Source organism: Elephas maximus, chromosome 2, assembly GCF_024166365.1.
Source record: "Elephas maximus indicus isolate mEleMax1 chromosome 2, mEleMax1 primary haplotype, whole genome shotgun sequence".
In the NCBI taxonomy this organism is placed as follows: Eukaryota; Metazoa; Chordata; class Mammalia; order Proboscidea; family Elephantidae; genus Elephas; species Elephas maximus.
Window position 1 is genome coordinate 172,075,985 of NC_064820.1, and position 16,919 is coordinate 172,092,903.

At 40.4% G+C, this 16,919-nt stretch overlaps 1 protein-coding gene across 6 annotated transcripts in view; it reads left to right on the forward strand.

The window, feature by feature from the left end:
- The window catches only part of SGCD (sarcoglycan delta), a 1,252,876-nt gene that overhangs the window by 98,552 nt on the left and 1,137,405 nt on the right, over window positions 1-16,919 (forward strand). For 4 of the 6 annotated variants that reach the window (XM_049874193.1, XM_049874190.1, XM_049874191.1 and 1 more), the window contains one exon: window positions 8,203-8,268. The exons of the other annotated variants lie outside the window; for them this stretch is intronic. The gene's annotated coding sequence lies outside the window, so the exon portion shown is untranslated. The remainder of the gene's footprint in view (window positions 1-8,202; window positions 8,269-16,919) is intronic. 6 annotated transcript variants of the gene reach the window in all.

The following is a 16,919-nucleotide window of genomic DNA, read 5'->3' on the forward strand; positions in this document are numbered from 1 at the left end:
AAATCTGTCTCGGAAGAAGTGCAACCAGAATGCTCCATAGAAGTAAGGATGGCGAGACTGCATCTTACATACTTTGGACATGTTGTCAGGAGGGATCAGTCCCTGGAGAAGGACATCATGTTTGGTAAAGTACAGGGTCATCGGAAAAGAGGAAGACCTTCAACGAGATGGGTTGACACAGTGACTGCAACAATGGGCTCAAGCATAACATCCATTGTAAGGATGGCACAGGGCCAAGCAGTGCTTCATTCTGTTGTACATGGGGTCACTATGAGTTGGAAGCGGCTCCACAGCACCTAACAACAACAATGATAATACCTACCTTAGTGGATTTTTTGTTAGAAATACATGGTAGTGACTATACACCTGACATATAGTAAGAGCTCAACTCATGTTCACTCTGTTAAGAAATGTTGGCTGCATCTAATTGATTTTCTAAATTTCTCTTAAATTTCATCACACATTAGGTACCCTTTGCTGAGCATCTACTATGTACAAGGCACTGAGCAAACTGCTGGGGATACAGAAGGGATTAAATAAGGTCTCTGAGTGCTTGAAGCTCACATTGCAGTGAGAAGAGAGAGGGGAGAGAAATAGTTGACTTTCAGGAAACTACTGAAATTCTAAAGTCAGCTCCTAAGACAACAATCAGGGCCACAGCTATTGAATATGTACCTTTGTGTGAATTTTAGAAGGTGGCTCCTCTCTGGACTAACGCATTACAAAAGGGAACCTCTTGCTCCCAGCTGAGTCAGCTGCCTACTAGGGCACAGGCTGAGGGTCAGTCATGGCTGCCTTCTCAGCCAGCCATGTTCATGCTGGGTGCAACCAGCTCAACTGTACACAGAGACCCTGCAAATACCTTTGAAATGTCCTGAAAGTGACCATGAAGCACACTAAATACAATTCGGGGTCTAAAGCCCTGGGCTATAATTATTTTAGACAATGAGGTTTGAGAAATACTGAACTAGATTAAATGTCAGTACAAAAGAAAAATCTATAGGTGGTTGTCTGGATAACCCCTAGCATCGAGTGAGAGATGGATGGAGAGTTCTAAACTGTTTCTGCTCAGCTGCAGGATTTTCTCCATCATGTCTTCATATTAAGTCCCTATAACTTGGATACACATTGATGGTTTTATTTGTTCTTATGAGCACTGTGTAAAATAATATATGGGAAAAGTTTCTAGCCCAGGAGCTGACACTTAGTAAAACAAACAAATCAACAAACAAGCAAAGAAACAACAACAAAAAAAACCCATTGTCCTTGGGTCAATTCTGACTCATGGCAACCCTATAGGACAGATTAGAACTACCCCATAGGGTTTCCAAGGAGCTGATGGATTCAAACTGCCAATCTTTTGGTTGGCATCCGTAGAGTTTCCAAGGCTGTAAATCTTTATGGAAGCAGATTTGTAACACCACATCTTTCTCTTGCGGAGCAGCTGATGGATTTGAACAACTGATCATGCAGTTAGCAGCCAAGCGCCAACCCACTGCACCACCAAGGCTCCCATGAGGCAATGCTTACTAAATATTAATTGCTTCAAATCTCAGCCTTGCCAAGTGCAATGTTAGGATGTGAATCCAGGCAGCCCTACTCCGGATCAACACTCTTCATTACAATGCAGGACTACATTCCATACTGAAAAATCAATCCTCAAATAATCCATTATTCTTTCTGCAGAAATGTATCATTTCTTGAGGAGGGTAAGCCTATCTCTGGCGAATGCTAAAATACTTACGGGCAATATTGTCGGAGCGGAAATATTCAAGATTAGTACGCTGGGGGCATTTGACTGGCCTTGTGTAGCAGCTTAAACCCTTCCTAATCTGGCTTTTAATGAAGTCCTGGTGCCTCATGACAGGCCAATGATTTCCTTCCCCCGTAGAGTTCCTCTCTTTCAGTCTGTTCCAGCTGTCCTTCTGTGGTATTCTGGGATTAGAACAGGAACATCAAATATGAATTTTGCAGATGAACTCCCTGGAGGAGAAGGTTAGATACAGGCAAACTGGCATAATGAAACCCTAAGGAAAAAAGAACCATGGGATGCTTTCTCTAACATATTGAAGCCAATGTCTATAGCCATTGCTTACACTGTGAATTTATGACAAAATTGTTCATGTGTGTCTAGCCATGAGAGATTTACGTGCCTCTCCTTTAGGTATATTAAGTCTTGTGCTGACACACAACCCTGTGCTGACGTGCATTGTACCCGGTGCAGCCACATCAGATGCTTTTTAGGTCATGGGCTGATTCCCAAACCCTGGAAAAGGAGACAGATGGCCAAAAGCTTGGGGCAAGAGCTACTTAGAGTTATTTCGCAGGGCCTCGTTCTACTTTTATCAACAATCAGCGTTGACTGATGTTTCCAGTAGCAGTCAGTCAAGAAATCGAGCAGTGTGTTGCATTGGGCAAATCTCCTGCAAAAAGACCTCCTTCAGTTCTAAAAGGAAAAGTTGTCACTTTGATGACTAAGTGTGCCTGACCCAAGCCATGGTCTTTCTGTTTGTCTGTTACGCATGCAAAAGCTGTATAATGAAAAAGGAAGACAGAAGAATTGATGCAGCCAAATCGCAGTGTTGGTGAAGAATATTTAGTATACCTTGGACTGCCAGAAAAAGGAACAAATGAGTCTTAGAAAAAATACAACCAGAATGCTCCTTATAAATGAGGACGTTGAGACTTTAGCTCACTTACTTTGGACACATCATCAAGAAAGACTAACTCCTAAAAAAGTGTACCATGTTTGGTAAAGTAAAGGGGTCAGTGAAAATGAAGGAAATCCTCAGTCAGATGGATTGACACAGTAGCCACAACGGTGGACTCAAACATAAATGATGGAGAAGATGGCTCAGGACTGGATCCATTATAGAGAAGGTAACTGTGAGAACAGGCTGACTGAATGGCAGCTGATAACAACAACTGCAACCATGGGGAAGGCAGGAAGCAGGAGATGAGCACTTAGCTGTAACTTCTCAATGCACAATTGATGGGCAGTTTGAATCCATCAGCTGCTCCTTGGAGACCCTGGGGGGCAGTTCTAATCTTTCCTGTAGGGTTACCAGGAGTCAGAATTGACCCAAGGGCAATTTTTTTGTGGTTGTTGTTGGTCTGTTTGTTTTACTAGGTGTCAGCCCCCGGGCTAGACACTTTTCCCACGTATTATTTTACACAGTGCTCGTAAGAATAAATAAAACGGTCAATGTGTGTGCAAGTTATAGAGACTTAATATGAAGACATGATGGAGAAAATCCTGCAGCTGAGCAGAAACAGTTTAGAACTCTCCATCCATCTCTCACTCGATGCTAGGGGTTATCCAGACAACCACCTATAGATTTTTCTTTTGTACTGACATTTAATCTAGTTCAGTATTTCTCAAACCTCATTGTCTAAAATAATTATAGCCCAGGGCTTTAGACCCCGAATTGTATTTAGTGTGCTTCATGGTCACTTTCAGGACATTTCAAAGGTATTTGCAGGGTCTCTGTGTACAGTTGAGCTGGTTGCACCCAGCATGAACATGGCTGGCTGAGAAGGCAGCCATGACTGACCCTCAGCCTGTGCCCTAGTAGGCAGCTGACTCAGCTGGGAGCAAGAGGTTCCCTTTTGTAATGCGTTAGTCCAGAGAGGAGCCACCTTCTAAAATTCACACAAAGGTACATATTCAATAGCTGTGGCCCTGATTGTTGTCTTAGGAGCTGACTTTAGAATTTCAGTAGTTTCCTGAAAGTCAACTATTTCTCTCCCCTCTCTCTTCTCACTGCAATGTGAGCTTCAAGCACTCAGAGACCTTATTTAATCCCTTCTGTATCCCCAGCAGTTTGCTCAGTGCCTTGTACATAGTAGATGCTCAGCAAAGGGTACCTAATGTGTGATGAAATTTAAGAGAAATTTAGAAAATCAATTAGATGCAGCCAACATTTCTTAACAGAGTGAACATGAGTTGAGCTCTTATTATATGTCAGGTGTATAGTCATTACCACATATTTGTCACAAAAACCCACTAAGGTAGATATTGTCATTATTATGTATATTATATGTAATATCTCCATTTTTTATTTCCATTATTATATAATCATATGTATTGTGTGTAATATTTCTATTAATATTATTTGTTATTATATAATCATATTATTAATTCAAGCTGAATTTAGAAGAGGACATGGAATGAAGAATATCATTGCTGATGTCAGATGGATCTTGGCTGAAAGCAGAGAATACTGGGAAGATGTGTACCTTTGTTTTATTGACTATGCTAAGGCATTTGACTGTGTGGATCATAACAAATTATGTATAACATTATGAAGAATGGCAATTTCATGCTGAAACTGTGCACAGACCAGGCAGAAATTTGAACAGATCAAGGGGATATTGCGTGATTTAAAATCAGGAAAGGTGTGCATCAGAGTTTTATCCTTTCCCCGTACTTATTCAGTCTGTACAATGAGCAGATAATCAGAGAAGTTGGAGTACATGAAGAAGAATGAGGCATCGGGTTTGGAGGAAGACTCGTTAACAACCTACGTTATGCAGATGACACAACCCTGCTTGCTGAAATTGAAGAGGACTTAAAGCACTTACTGATGAAAATCGAAGATCACAGGCTTCAAGATGAATTAGAAAGAAAACAAAAATCCTCACAGCTGGAGACCAATAAGCACCGTCATGATAAACAGAGAAAAGATTGAAGTTGCCAAGGATTTCATTTTACTCAAACCCACAATCAACGTCCACGAAAGCAGCATTCAAGAAATCAAAAGACACATTGCATTGGGCAAATCTGTTGCAAAAGACCTCTTAAAAAGCAAAAAGTCATTTTGAGAACTAAGGTGTGCCAGACCCAAGCTGTGTTGTTTTCGATTGCCTTGTATGCATGTGAAAGCTGGACGATGAATAAAGAAGACCCAAGAAGAACTGATGTTTTTAAATTATGGCGTTGGCCAAGAATGTTGAATATACCATGAACTGCCAGAAAAACAAACAAATCTGACTTGGAAGAAGTATTGCCAGAATGCTCCTTAGAAGCAAGGATGGCAAGACTTCATCTCACTTTGGACATGTTACCAGGAAAGACCAGTCCCTGGAGAAGGACATCATGATTGGTAAAGTAGAGGGTCGGCGAAAAAGAGGAAGACCCTCAACGAAATGGATTGATACACTGGCTGCAACAATGGGCCCAAGCATAAGAACAATTATGAGGATGATGCAGGACTGGGCAGTGTTTCATTTTATTGTACAATATGGCCACTATTAGTTAGAACCTACTGGATGGCACCTAACAACAAGATTATTGGCTGAAAAAAAATTACATATTTAATTAATATTAACATAATTATTAGTATTATCATCACAGTATGTCTTACTTTTTCTCTGACATATTAAGCAGTAAATATTGCTCTGTCAGTATGTATTCTTCTAAAATGTAGTTTTTTAGAACTAGCTGAGCTCCAGGTCTGTGGTAGTTACTCAATGAAAGACTGTTTCTTCCTTTGTTTCCTCAGCACTGATAACATGCCAGGCATAGTTTTAAAATGTTCCTTTCTACAAAACCCATATTTTCCTTCAATGAAAGCCAGTGTCAGAGTTTGATTCAAGTTACACCAAGACTTTTTCCCATCTGTATGATTCCCATCCCTAGCCAGTCGTGATAATTAAGGCACTTAGGGAAGGTACCTGTGCAAAGGAGGTAATAAAAGAGGAGAAAAGGAAAAGCTAACCCCCTCTAGACTCGGAGAACTTGTTGAGTTCATTAACAGCTAAGCAGCCAGGGGAAAGCTCCCAAAAAATTACTTCATCTGTTTGCTCCTGTGAAGTAGGTGTTCCAGACATAAAAATAGAGAAGAGGCAAGAGCATGTGTTTGGTGGGTAAATGGCGCCCTGTGCTATACTATCCTGGTGATGTTTTCTAATTTATTCAAAATTAACATTTTGATTGTGAAGCAACTGTTTGATCTAGGGGGTCTTTGCGTCAGACTGTGCTCCAGGTACTTCATTTCCATATGGTGCCAGGATTGTAAGGTAGAATGCTAGAAAAAGCAGGTTAATGGTAGGATGCTAGAAACACGTCAGCGAGGTGGAAAAATTTTGTCTCTTTGTATATTGGGGATTGTTTTGTACATTGGTATTATTATGATCAATACAGGATCAAGGAATATAAGAAAGATATTCCTCAGACACTTAATACAGTAAGTTTCAAAGGAAGCCTCACTGAAAAAGTGACTCCTCGTACCTGCATAGTGGAAATAGTAATGCACTGAGCTGCTAACTGAAAGGCTGGAGGTTTGAGTCTACCCAGGGGTGCCTCAGAAGACAGACCTGGTGATCTAATTCCAAAAAGTCAGCCACTGAAAACTGTACAGCACACAGCTCTACTCTAACACACGTGGGGTCACCGTGAGCCAGAATCAACAGCAACTGGTAAGCAACATTGCTGGTACAAACCTGAATCTGTCACAAGTCCAGCAACTGTAGCTCTAAAATGTATCCCTAACCTGACCACTTCTCTCCACGTCCCTCGCTCCCACATTAGATCAGCCTTCTTTATCTCCTACCTAGATGACAGCATTGGCCTCCCAACTGGTCTCCCGTGGGCTGCTCTTCCAGTCTCATAATCCATTTTCAACCCAGCAGTCAGAGTCATCTTTTAAAAATATAAAGCAGATCCTCTTTCTTCCCTGCTTTAAAATATTCCAAAGGCTTCCCATTTTATTTATTGCACTTATAATTAAATCTAAGTTTACTGTCAGGGACTACAAGACCTGGCAGAATCTGATCTTTCTGACTTCATCTGTTACTATTCCCACCCTTGCTCCATACATTCTACTCTCCCTGGCATTCTTTTCCGATTCTAGCTGAAGTTATTTTGCTCATTTATTTGCTTACTTTTTTGTTATTTGTTTCTCCCTTAAGTAAACTGCAAGCTCCACGACAGCAAGAATCATGTTTATATTATGCTGTTGCCATGACTGGTATTTAGAAAGCACTGAAGAATCTATGCCGAATGAATGAATGAATGCAGGTAGCCTACAGGAGCTATGAATGAATAAATGAACATAAGTAGACTGTAGAAACCATGAATGAGTGAATGAGTAAAAAAATACAAGTAGACCCAGAATTCATGGATGGATAAAACTAGACCCCCAAATCTATGAATGAATGAATAATAATAGACTGCAGGACCCAGGAATGAATGAGTGAATGGCTACAACAACAATATCCAGGAAGGCAGGAACTGGGCTGGGTGGGCACCTTGCATGTATGTGCTCAGTCTGCTGAATTAGATTACACCAAAATATTACTTCCCTGTCCAGTGAGAAAAAAGTGTTCCTTATGCAAGATGAAATTTAAGATTATGCCTTAATAATACTCTTCTGAGAGTAAGTGTGCTTGTTGGGTGACTAATCATCCTAGTTTGGCTGGAACTGAGGGATTTTCCAGGACACAGGACTAACAGATCATCCTACATGCTTTCCTGGGCTTCAGAGTCAGAAAGACTTAATCAGCCTATCCTCTTAAGGAGACATTCTGTGTGTCCCATCTAAAAGTTGTTTGCATTTCACTGGTTCTTTGTAGCTAAAAGAGAGACTTGTTAGGTGCCATCCCGTCATTTGACACATGTCGACCTGATGTTTGCAGAGTAGAACTGCTCCAGAGGGTTTTCAAGGCTGTGAGTTTTCGGAAGCAGATCACCAGGGCTGTCTTCCCAGGCATCTCTGGGTGTGTTTGAACCTCTGCAACCTTTTGGCTAACAGTTGAGTGCTTAGGGACTTCATGTAATATGATGTGATCTTTTAGTGGGCAGATTGCCTCTCTGAATAATTCCAGGTTCTCTTACTACGGGAGGCTTGATTATTTAGCAGGAGAAACTCACAAAGTTTCTACCACATTTGAATACACCACTTACTGACTCAGTGACCTCATAAGACTTGCTTAATTTCTCTGTGCCTCTTTCTAAATCTGTATTATGGGTATGAAAACAACAGTAATAGTAATAGCTACCTATATATTCAGTTCTGCTGTTTGTCAGGCATTTTGTATACAGCGTTTGTCAGCCTCACAATAATTCTGCAAGGAAGTTATTATCCTCAGTTAGACAACAAGAATGAGGCTTAGCAAGTGATAATAAAGTTGGAAGTTAAGTCCAGAATGGTTTGGCTCAACACTCATTCTTTCCATTACATTTTGCTTTCTACCTTGTAGGTTATAAAGATTAAATGAGAAATGAATATAGACTGCTTGACGTGCAAGCTTTTTAAGTAAACCAAGGTAAGTACTGTGTAAAGAAAATATTTTTAGTTTTTAACAACGAAAAATGTACATGGTGGATGCATATGAAATGCATAGGAAATGTTTGGCTGCTGTCTCTAAGTCAACTGGACCTGATGACCAAAGGCCTCCCCAAGTCCTTCTAGTGTTGAAGAGTCTCTCTCTGCCAGGAAATGCTCATGCTAATGTGCTATGAATCACTTCTGTTTTTGTTTCTCTATGGGTCTATTCCCAGTGGAGATCAGAAAGATCTGGCCTTCATTTTCGCAGTGCCACTTGGAGGTGATGATGAAGCCATTTCTTACTCTTTCTCTCTCAAGGTAATTGAGAGACGGAAAAATCTCCTTGGGATTGTTCAAAGGAAATTAAAATTCCCTCGTGCTTTTTTTTTTAGTGCTGGGGGGGCAGATGGGAAACCGTGGTGGCATAGTGGTTAAGAGCTACGGCTGCAAACCAAAAGGTCAGCAGTTTGAATCCACCAGACACTCCTTCAAAAGTATATGGGGCAGTTCTCCTCTGTCCTATAGGGCTGCTACAGGGTTGCTATGAGTCGGAATCGACTCAATGGCAATGGGTTTTATGGGCTTTGGGGGCAGATGAACTATATTCCTTATACATTAAACATTTTAGGTAATGAAGCTCATTTATTTTCCATTTCCATCATCTTTGTGAGCCTGTATCCCAGAAAACAGCCTCTCATTGCTCCATGTTAAAGGAAGTTAAGTTTTTGGCAACGTGTGATATTTTTAAAATCTTCTTTTCTGAAACCTGCTATAGACCTCATTCTCCAAAATAATGTCTCGTAGTATCTGGTCCATCACATGTCTATCTATTAGTCTGTCATACGGCGGTGGCTTGCTGATTGCTGTGATACTGGAAGGTTTGCCACCGCTATTTCAAATACCAGCAGGGCCACCCTTGGTGGACAGGTTTCAGTGGAGCTTCCAGACTAAGACAGACTAGGAGGAAGGACCTGGCAGTCTACTTCTAAAAAATTGACCAGTGAAAACCTTATGAATAGCAGCTGAACATTGTCCTATATAGTGCCAGAAGATGAGGCCCTCACGTTGGGAGGCACTCAAAATATTACTGGGAAAGAGCTATCTCCTCAAAGTACAGTTGACCTTAATGACATGGATGAAGGCAAGCTTTCAGGACCTTCATTTGCTGATGTGGTACAACTTAAAATGAGCAGAAACAGCTGTAAACATCCATTAATAATCAGAATGTGGAATGTGTGAAGTCTGAATCTCGGAAAATAAGTCATCGATAATGAAATGTAATGTATAAAGATCGATATCCTCAGCATTAGTCAGTTGAAATGGACTAGTATTGGCCATTTTGAATCAGACAATCATGTGGTCTTCTATGCTAGGAATGACAGATTGAAGAGGAATAGCATTGCGTTCATTGTCAAAAGGTACATTTCAAGATGTGTGCTGAAGTACAGTGCTGTCAGTGATAGGATAATATTCATATGCCTAAAAAGAAGACCAGTTAATATGACTATTATTCAAATTTGTGCACTAACCACCAAGGCCAAAGATGAAGAAATTGAAGATTTTTACCAACTTCTGCGGTCTGAAATTGATCAAATGTGCAATCAGAATGCATTGATAATTATTGATAATTGGAATGCGAAAGTTAGAAACATAGAAGAAGGATTGGTAGTTGGAAAATTTGGCCTTGAGGATAGAAACGATGCCAGAGATCACATGATAGAATTCTGAAAGACCAACGACCTCTTCATTGCATATACTTTTTTTTCAACAACATCAACAGGGACTATACACATTAGGAGCCTGTGTGGCACAGTGGTTAAGTGTTCAGCTGCTAACCAAACGGTCAGAAGTTCAAATCTACTAGCTGTCCCTTGGGAACCCTATGGGGCAGTTCTGCTCTGTCCTATAGGGTCAGGTTGCTATGAGTAGGAATTGACTCAATGGCAATGTTTTTTTTTTTTTTAATACACATGGCCCTCACCAGATGGAAAACACAGGAATCAAATAGACTGTATCTGTGGAAAGAGGCATTGGTAAAACTCAGCATCATCAGTCAGAACAAAGCCAGGTGCCAGCTGTGAAATAGACCATCAATTGCTCATATGCAAGTTCAAGTTGAAGGTGAAGAAAATTAAAATAAGTCCACGAGAGCCAAAATATGACCTTGGGTATATCCAGTCTGAATTTGGAGACCATCTCAAGAATAGACTTGATGCATTCAACATTAATGACCGAAGACTGGACGAGTTGTGGAATGATATCAAGGACATCATACATGAAGAAAGCAAGAGGTCATTAAAAAGACAGGAAATAAAGAAAAGATCAAAATGGATGTCAGGAGAGACTCTGGGACTTGCTTTTGAGTATAGAGTAGCTAAAGCGAATGGAAGAAATGATGAAGTAAAAGCGCTGAACGGAAGATTTCAAAGGGCAGCTCAAAAAGACAAAGTAAAATATTATAATGAAATGCATAAAGATTTGGAGTTAGAAAACCAAAAGGGAAGAACACGATTGGCATTTCTTAAGCTGAAAGAACTGAAGAAAAAATTCAAGCCTCGAGTTGCAATTTCGAAAGAGACTATGGACAAAATATTGAATGACGCAGTAAGCATCAAAAGAAGATGGAAGAAATACACAGAGTCACTGTACCAAAAGGAACTGGTCAATGTTCAACCATTTCAGGAGGTAGCATATGATCAGAAACTTACAGTATCGAAGGAAAAAGTCCAAGCTGCACTGAAGGCATTGGCAAAAAACAAGGCTCCAGGAATTGATGGAATACCACTTGAGATGTTTCAACAAACAGATGCAGTGCTGGAGGTGCTCACTTGTCTATGCCAAGAAATTTCGATGATAGCTACCTGGCCAACCGACAGGAAGAGATCCATATTTGTGCCCACTCCAAAGAAGGGTGATCCAACAAAATCGAATAATATCATGAAAATAATATGCAAGCAAAATTTTGCTGAACATCACTCAAAAGCAGTTGCAGCAGTATATAAACAGGGAACTGCCAGAAATTGAAGCTGAACTCAGAAGAGGACGTGAAACAAGGGATATCACTGTTGATGTCAGATGAATCTTGGCTGAAAGCAGACAATACCAGAAAGATGTTTACCAGTGTTTTATTGACTATGCAAGGGCATTAGACTGTGTGGATCATAACAAATTATGGGTAATATTGTGATGAATAGAAATTCCAGAACACTTAATTGCACTGATGTGTAACCCATATAGAGACCAAGAGGCACTCTGGAATAGAGCAAGGGGATAGCGCATGTTTTAAAATCAAGAAAGTTATGTGTCAGGGGTGCATCCCTTCACCATATTTATTCCATCTGCATGCTAAGCAAATAATCCAAGAAGCTGAAGTATATGAAGAAGAATGTGGTATCAGGATTGGTGGAAGACTCACTAACACCCTGCAATGTGCAGATAACACAACCTTGCTTGCTGAAAGTGAAGAGGACTTGAAGCAGTTACTGATGAAAATCAAAGACTAAAGCCTTCAGGATGGATTACACCTCAACGTAAAGAAAACAAAAATTCTCACAACTAGACCAGTAAATCACCATCATGATATATGGAGAAGAGATTGATGTCAAAGGTTTCGTTTTACTTGGATCCACAATCAACACCCATGGAAGCAGCAGTCACAAAATCAAACTATGTCTTGCATTGGGCAAATCTGCGGCAAAACATCTCTTTAAAGTGTTAAAGTGCAAAGATGTCACTTTGAGGACTAAGGTGCACCTGCCTCAAGCCGTGATATTTTTAATTGCCTCATATGCATGTGAAAGCTGGACAATGAATAAGAATTGATGCCTTTGAATTATGCTGTTGGTGAAGAAAATTGAATATAACATGAACTACCAGAAGAATGAACAAGTCTGTCTTGAAAAAGCTACAGCCGAAATGCTCCTTGGAGCCAGGTTTGGGGAGATTCACGTTCTTTGGACATGTTATCAGGTGGAGCCAGTCCCTGGAGAAGGATATCATGTTTGGTAAAGGACTGGGTCAGTGAAAAAGAGGAAGACCCTTGATGAAATGGATTAACACAGTGGCTGCAACAATGAACTCAAGTGTAGCGTTTTCTGTTATACATAGGGTTGCTATGAGTCAGAACTGACTGGATGACACCTAACAGCAGCAACAGATATCTGGTATATGACTTCTGTAAGTTCTTCTCTTCTCCCAAAGGCTTGGCAGAGTTTCCCTTCAGACATGATGAACTCCTTTTCAGACAAAGAGGACAGCATTTATTTCCAGGGAGCAATAAATGAAAAGAAATCAGGGAGAATATTCATATATTCAGATCTCCCACGAGGCTGCAAGGAGCCAAGTTCCAGAGACCTGGTTTCTGTACGATAATTCATAGCCTGTTTGGAAATCCACTTGGAAGGAATTGAAGCTCAAAAAGCCAAAGTAACAATTCCTTTCTTGTTTGAGAAAACATATGGATGACACATAATCTTTGATGCTAAATTTTCCTACTAAAGAATTAGAGGATTAAGTATAAAAAACTCAGGAATGAAGAGTCTTGAGCTGCATTACTAATTCATAATCATAAAAATCATAATTAAAGTTAACACTTAGCAAGGGCTTCCTATGTGCCTGACATTGTGTTAATCCGTTATCCATTGCTATCTAGCCAATTCTGACTCATAGCAGCCCCGTAGGACAGAGGAGAACTGCCTTCATAGGGTTTCCTAAGCTGTAATTTTTATGGAAGCTGACTGCCCCATCTTTTTCCCATGGGTCTGCTGGTGGGTTTGAGCTGCTGACCTTTTGGTTGGCAGCTGAGCACTTAATCACAGTGCCACCAGGGCACCTGACATTGTGCTAAGATCTTCAAATGCATTCTTTCGTTTAATTCTTCAAATAACCAGAATTATGATCTAAAGTAGTGTCATCATTTCTATTTCATAGATGAGGGAAAGGAGGTCCAAAGGGGTTCCGTATCTTGCTCCAAGTCACTCCATTAGCAAATGGTCAAGATGGAATTTGGACCCACCTCTGTCTGCCTGCATAGCCCATGAGCTGAGTTAATATACTCAGCTCTTAATCTGACAATAAGAACCAGTGCCCTTGACTTGACTTCAACTCGTGGTGACCCCATGTGTGTCAGAGTAGAACTGCTCTACATAATAGGGTTTTCAATGACTTTTTTTTCCCCCAGAAGTAGATTACCAGGCCTTTCTTCCAAGGCACCTCTGTTTGAGCTCAACTGAGTGTGTTAACCATTTGTGCTACCAGGGACTCCACTCTGACAGTAGGAATTTGGTTAAAATCACTGTAACTTTTCTGACCTTCAGTATGCCATGGGTGAACAATAAGTTTGGGTTACCTAGTTTTTAAAGCCTCCTTCAGCTCTAAAAACATCATGAAATAAATTCTGTATGACTCATGAACAAATTCACTCATTATTGGCATAAAATTAAAATGGGGTCATTCTAGTGCTCCCTTCTCTGAAGGTGGAAAAGTACAGAGTCTTTCTCTGGAGGCCACGTCATTACTTCACCTTATAATTGCGATATTCTCATGGTGTTATTGACCACTCTTTTATCAAACAGGAAACTCTGCTAACCAAAAGGATGGCAGTTCTAATGCACCAAGTGCTCCCTGGAAAACCTGTGGAACAGTTCTACTCTGTCCTATAGGGTCACTATGAGTTGAAATCAACTCAACGGCAATGGGTTTGGTTTGGTTTGAGTTATCAAACACAGTAGAATGCAGTTTTTCTTCATTCTTCCTTACTGCTTTATTCAGCAAACAATTATTGCAAATTTGGTGGGTGCCATGCATTCTTTTTTCAAGCTTAAATTTATTGAATGGGTATGTCAGACAATCTCTGATGGCCACACATTTATTGTATCTGACTTAATCTTTTGATAAGCCTGTAAGATTTGGTGAATGGGAAATTGAATCTCTCTGTGGTTAAATAACTGGTCAGAGGTCAGTCTGCTATAAGGGATGGAGCTGGTATTTGACCTCAGATCTGTCTGATTCCCAGACCTAGGGTCTTGGTCCTTAAACCACTGATATGAACTATTGTGCTCTTGAAAGACTCATTTATGCCTTCATATGCTCTTGTGGTTTTGATTTTGTTCCCATTGACTACCTCTCCTTGAGGTCTGTGTCTCTGCTTTTTTCCTCGCTTTCCTCTCCTAGTTCATTTCATCTTGTGCCATGCACACCGTGTGAGAGGGAGCTAGACCCTCCTCGATTTTTAGTCTCAAGTTTAATTGCCTTGTCTCTTTTAACCTCTTGGATGATTAAATAGCAGCAAGTGTAGACATAATCATCAGATTTATAGTGGAAGACAAGTTGAGAAGTACACTTGCTTATTGAAGGATGCTTTCCTCTTTTGTTGACATTACCTGGACTTCGTATGCACGGGCTTTGTGTCTTCCATTATTTTTAATTTCAGCTCACAATTAGAGCTTGCAAATTGAATGGCTTTCTCTGAGGAGCATCGATTTCTCTATTTTGCAAGTGTGATGTTTTCTCTACCCTCCCACCCCTCTTTGCTCAGCTGAAATTAATGTGGTTGATTGTGTTCCCTTGTAGTGCGGACTGGTCTGATCAGTAGAATCATGATTGCACTTAGCAACTGCTTCCACAAAGTCTGGAGGGAAAGTGGATATGAGTGGTACTTGGCCTGATGAGGTGGAGAATGGAGGTTCTCCAGGGAAGTACACAGTAGCTTTAGGCAATGATCTTGGGGATTAAAAGAGAACTGTCCTTCTTCACTTGCACTCAGAAGTCTTGTGGTGTTTGCAGAAGCCATTACGGGCCCTGCTGTTGGAAGTGTCCTTTTTGGAGTCAGAATAAACCCAGAGACTTAGTTATTTGTTTTCATTCAGAGATGCTGCAATGGGAAGCATAGAATTATCCCAGGATATTGTAGTTCAGCACCGGCCCAACTCTGGTAGCCTTTTTTAAGAAAAGCTCAGTATCTCAAGTTCTTTTAGTTCTATGTTTCATCTCAGAAAGTTTAATTGATTTTTTGTGCCACGAATGAAAGAAGGATTAGTCTTCTATTGAGAGATCCCAAAGTGCAAAGCGATAGCCAGTGTAGCCCTAGGAGTGAGGAGCACCAGGTGACTGGAGGTATTATGGAATCCAGACCCTAGTAGGAATCAGCCGTGTATAAGGTAGGACTTAGACATCATCATCAAGATGTCTAAGGTACTTTCTATTCCTGAGACTTCTGATCTATTCCCTCTGCCTAGACTCACCTCTCACTATTCCACTGTATTGTAGCACGTTATTCTTCTGTAGTATTGATGACCCTGTTGGCCCCTCAGTACCTGTCTTTAATATCTCCATATCTTTGTACTTCTACTTCCCTGTTTCTGGAAAACCGTTTTCTCTGGTCTTTTGCATAGCTGACTCCTACCTGTTCATCAGGATGCAACTCAATCTTTACAATCTTCCCATCTGACAACCCTCACTTTCAGGATTGAGTTAAGGATTCTACTCTGCTCCCGAGGTTTGTTGTAGTTGTTGGTTGCTGTCGAGTCAGTTCTGGTTCTTGGTGACCCATGTGTGCAGTGTGGAACTGTACCATAGGATTTTCAAGGCTGTGACCTTTTGGAAGTAGGTCGTCAGGCCTGTCATCCCAGGCACTTCTGGGTGGGTTTGAACCGCCAACCTTGCAGCTAGTAGTTCAGCACTTAACCATTTGTGCCAATTATCTGCCACATTCTATTTATCATAATTGTAAGTCCCTGGGTGGTGCTAACCATTTGTGCCAATTATCTGCCACATTCTATTTATCATAATTGTAAGTCCCTGGGTGGTGCAAATGATTAACATGCTCATCTGCTGATTGAAAGGTTGGAAGTTCAAGTACCTAGAGACTCCTCAGAAGAAAGGTCTGGCTATCTGCTTCCAAAAAACAGCCATTAAAAACCGTATGGAGCACAGTTCAACTCTGACACTCGTGGAGTCATCATGAGTTGGAGTCAACACAATGGTAAATGGTTTGTAGTTATCATAATTGTTGGCTAGCTTGTCCTTATCCCCTTATGTGAAACCAATGACAGTGACATATTTATTTTTTAAATCACATGTCCAGTACATAATAGCCATGCAAAAATGTTATTGAATGGGTAAATGCATGAAATAAAATAACAATCGATTACTTTGAGTGTCATATCACTACTTTTATGTATATAACTATAGATTTAAAATACATATTATTTTGATAAGGAATTTAAATTTCAGTAAGATTATTTCTGAAATTTTATGGTAGCTGATTTTCTCCTGTATCTCCCTTTTCAGCTATGTTCTTCCTAGAAATCATATATACTTTTAATAAACTTTTGCCATGAGCACGTGTATCAGTGTTTAAGAAAGGCAGAAGGTATTGAACTAAAGTCTAATATTTAATATAAACAGATAACTATTATGTAATGCTTATTTCTGTAGATAAAGCAGGTTTTGTATTTGTAATAGCATATACAATGGATAGGAAAATCTCTTTGCCATTTAGTGACTGGCTTGGTGAATCATATAGAGTAACTACCCCTTTCATTTGGGAATTGGCAAGGTTGTTCTATTTGTAATGGGCATCCCAGAGACCTCCTTTCCAATAGACAGTGCTGTTATTCCAAAAGCTGTGATGCACCCCGACAGATGGAG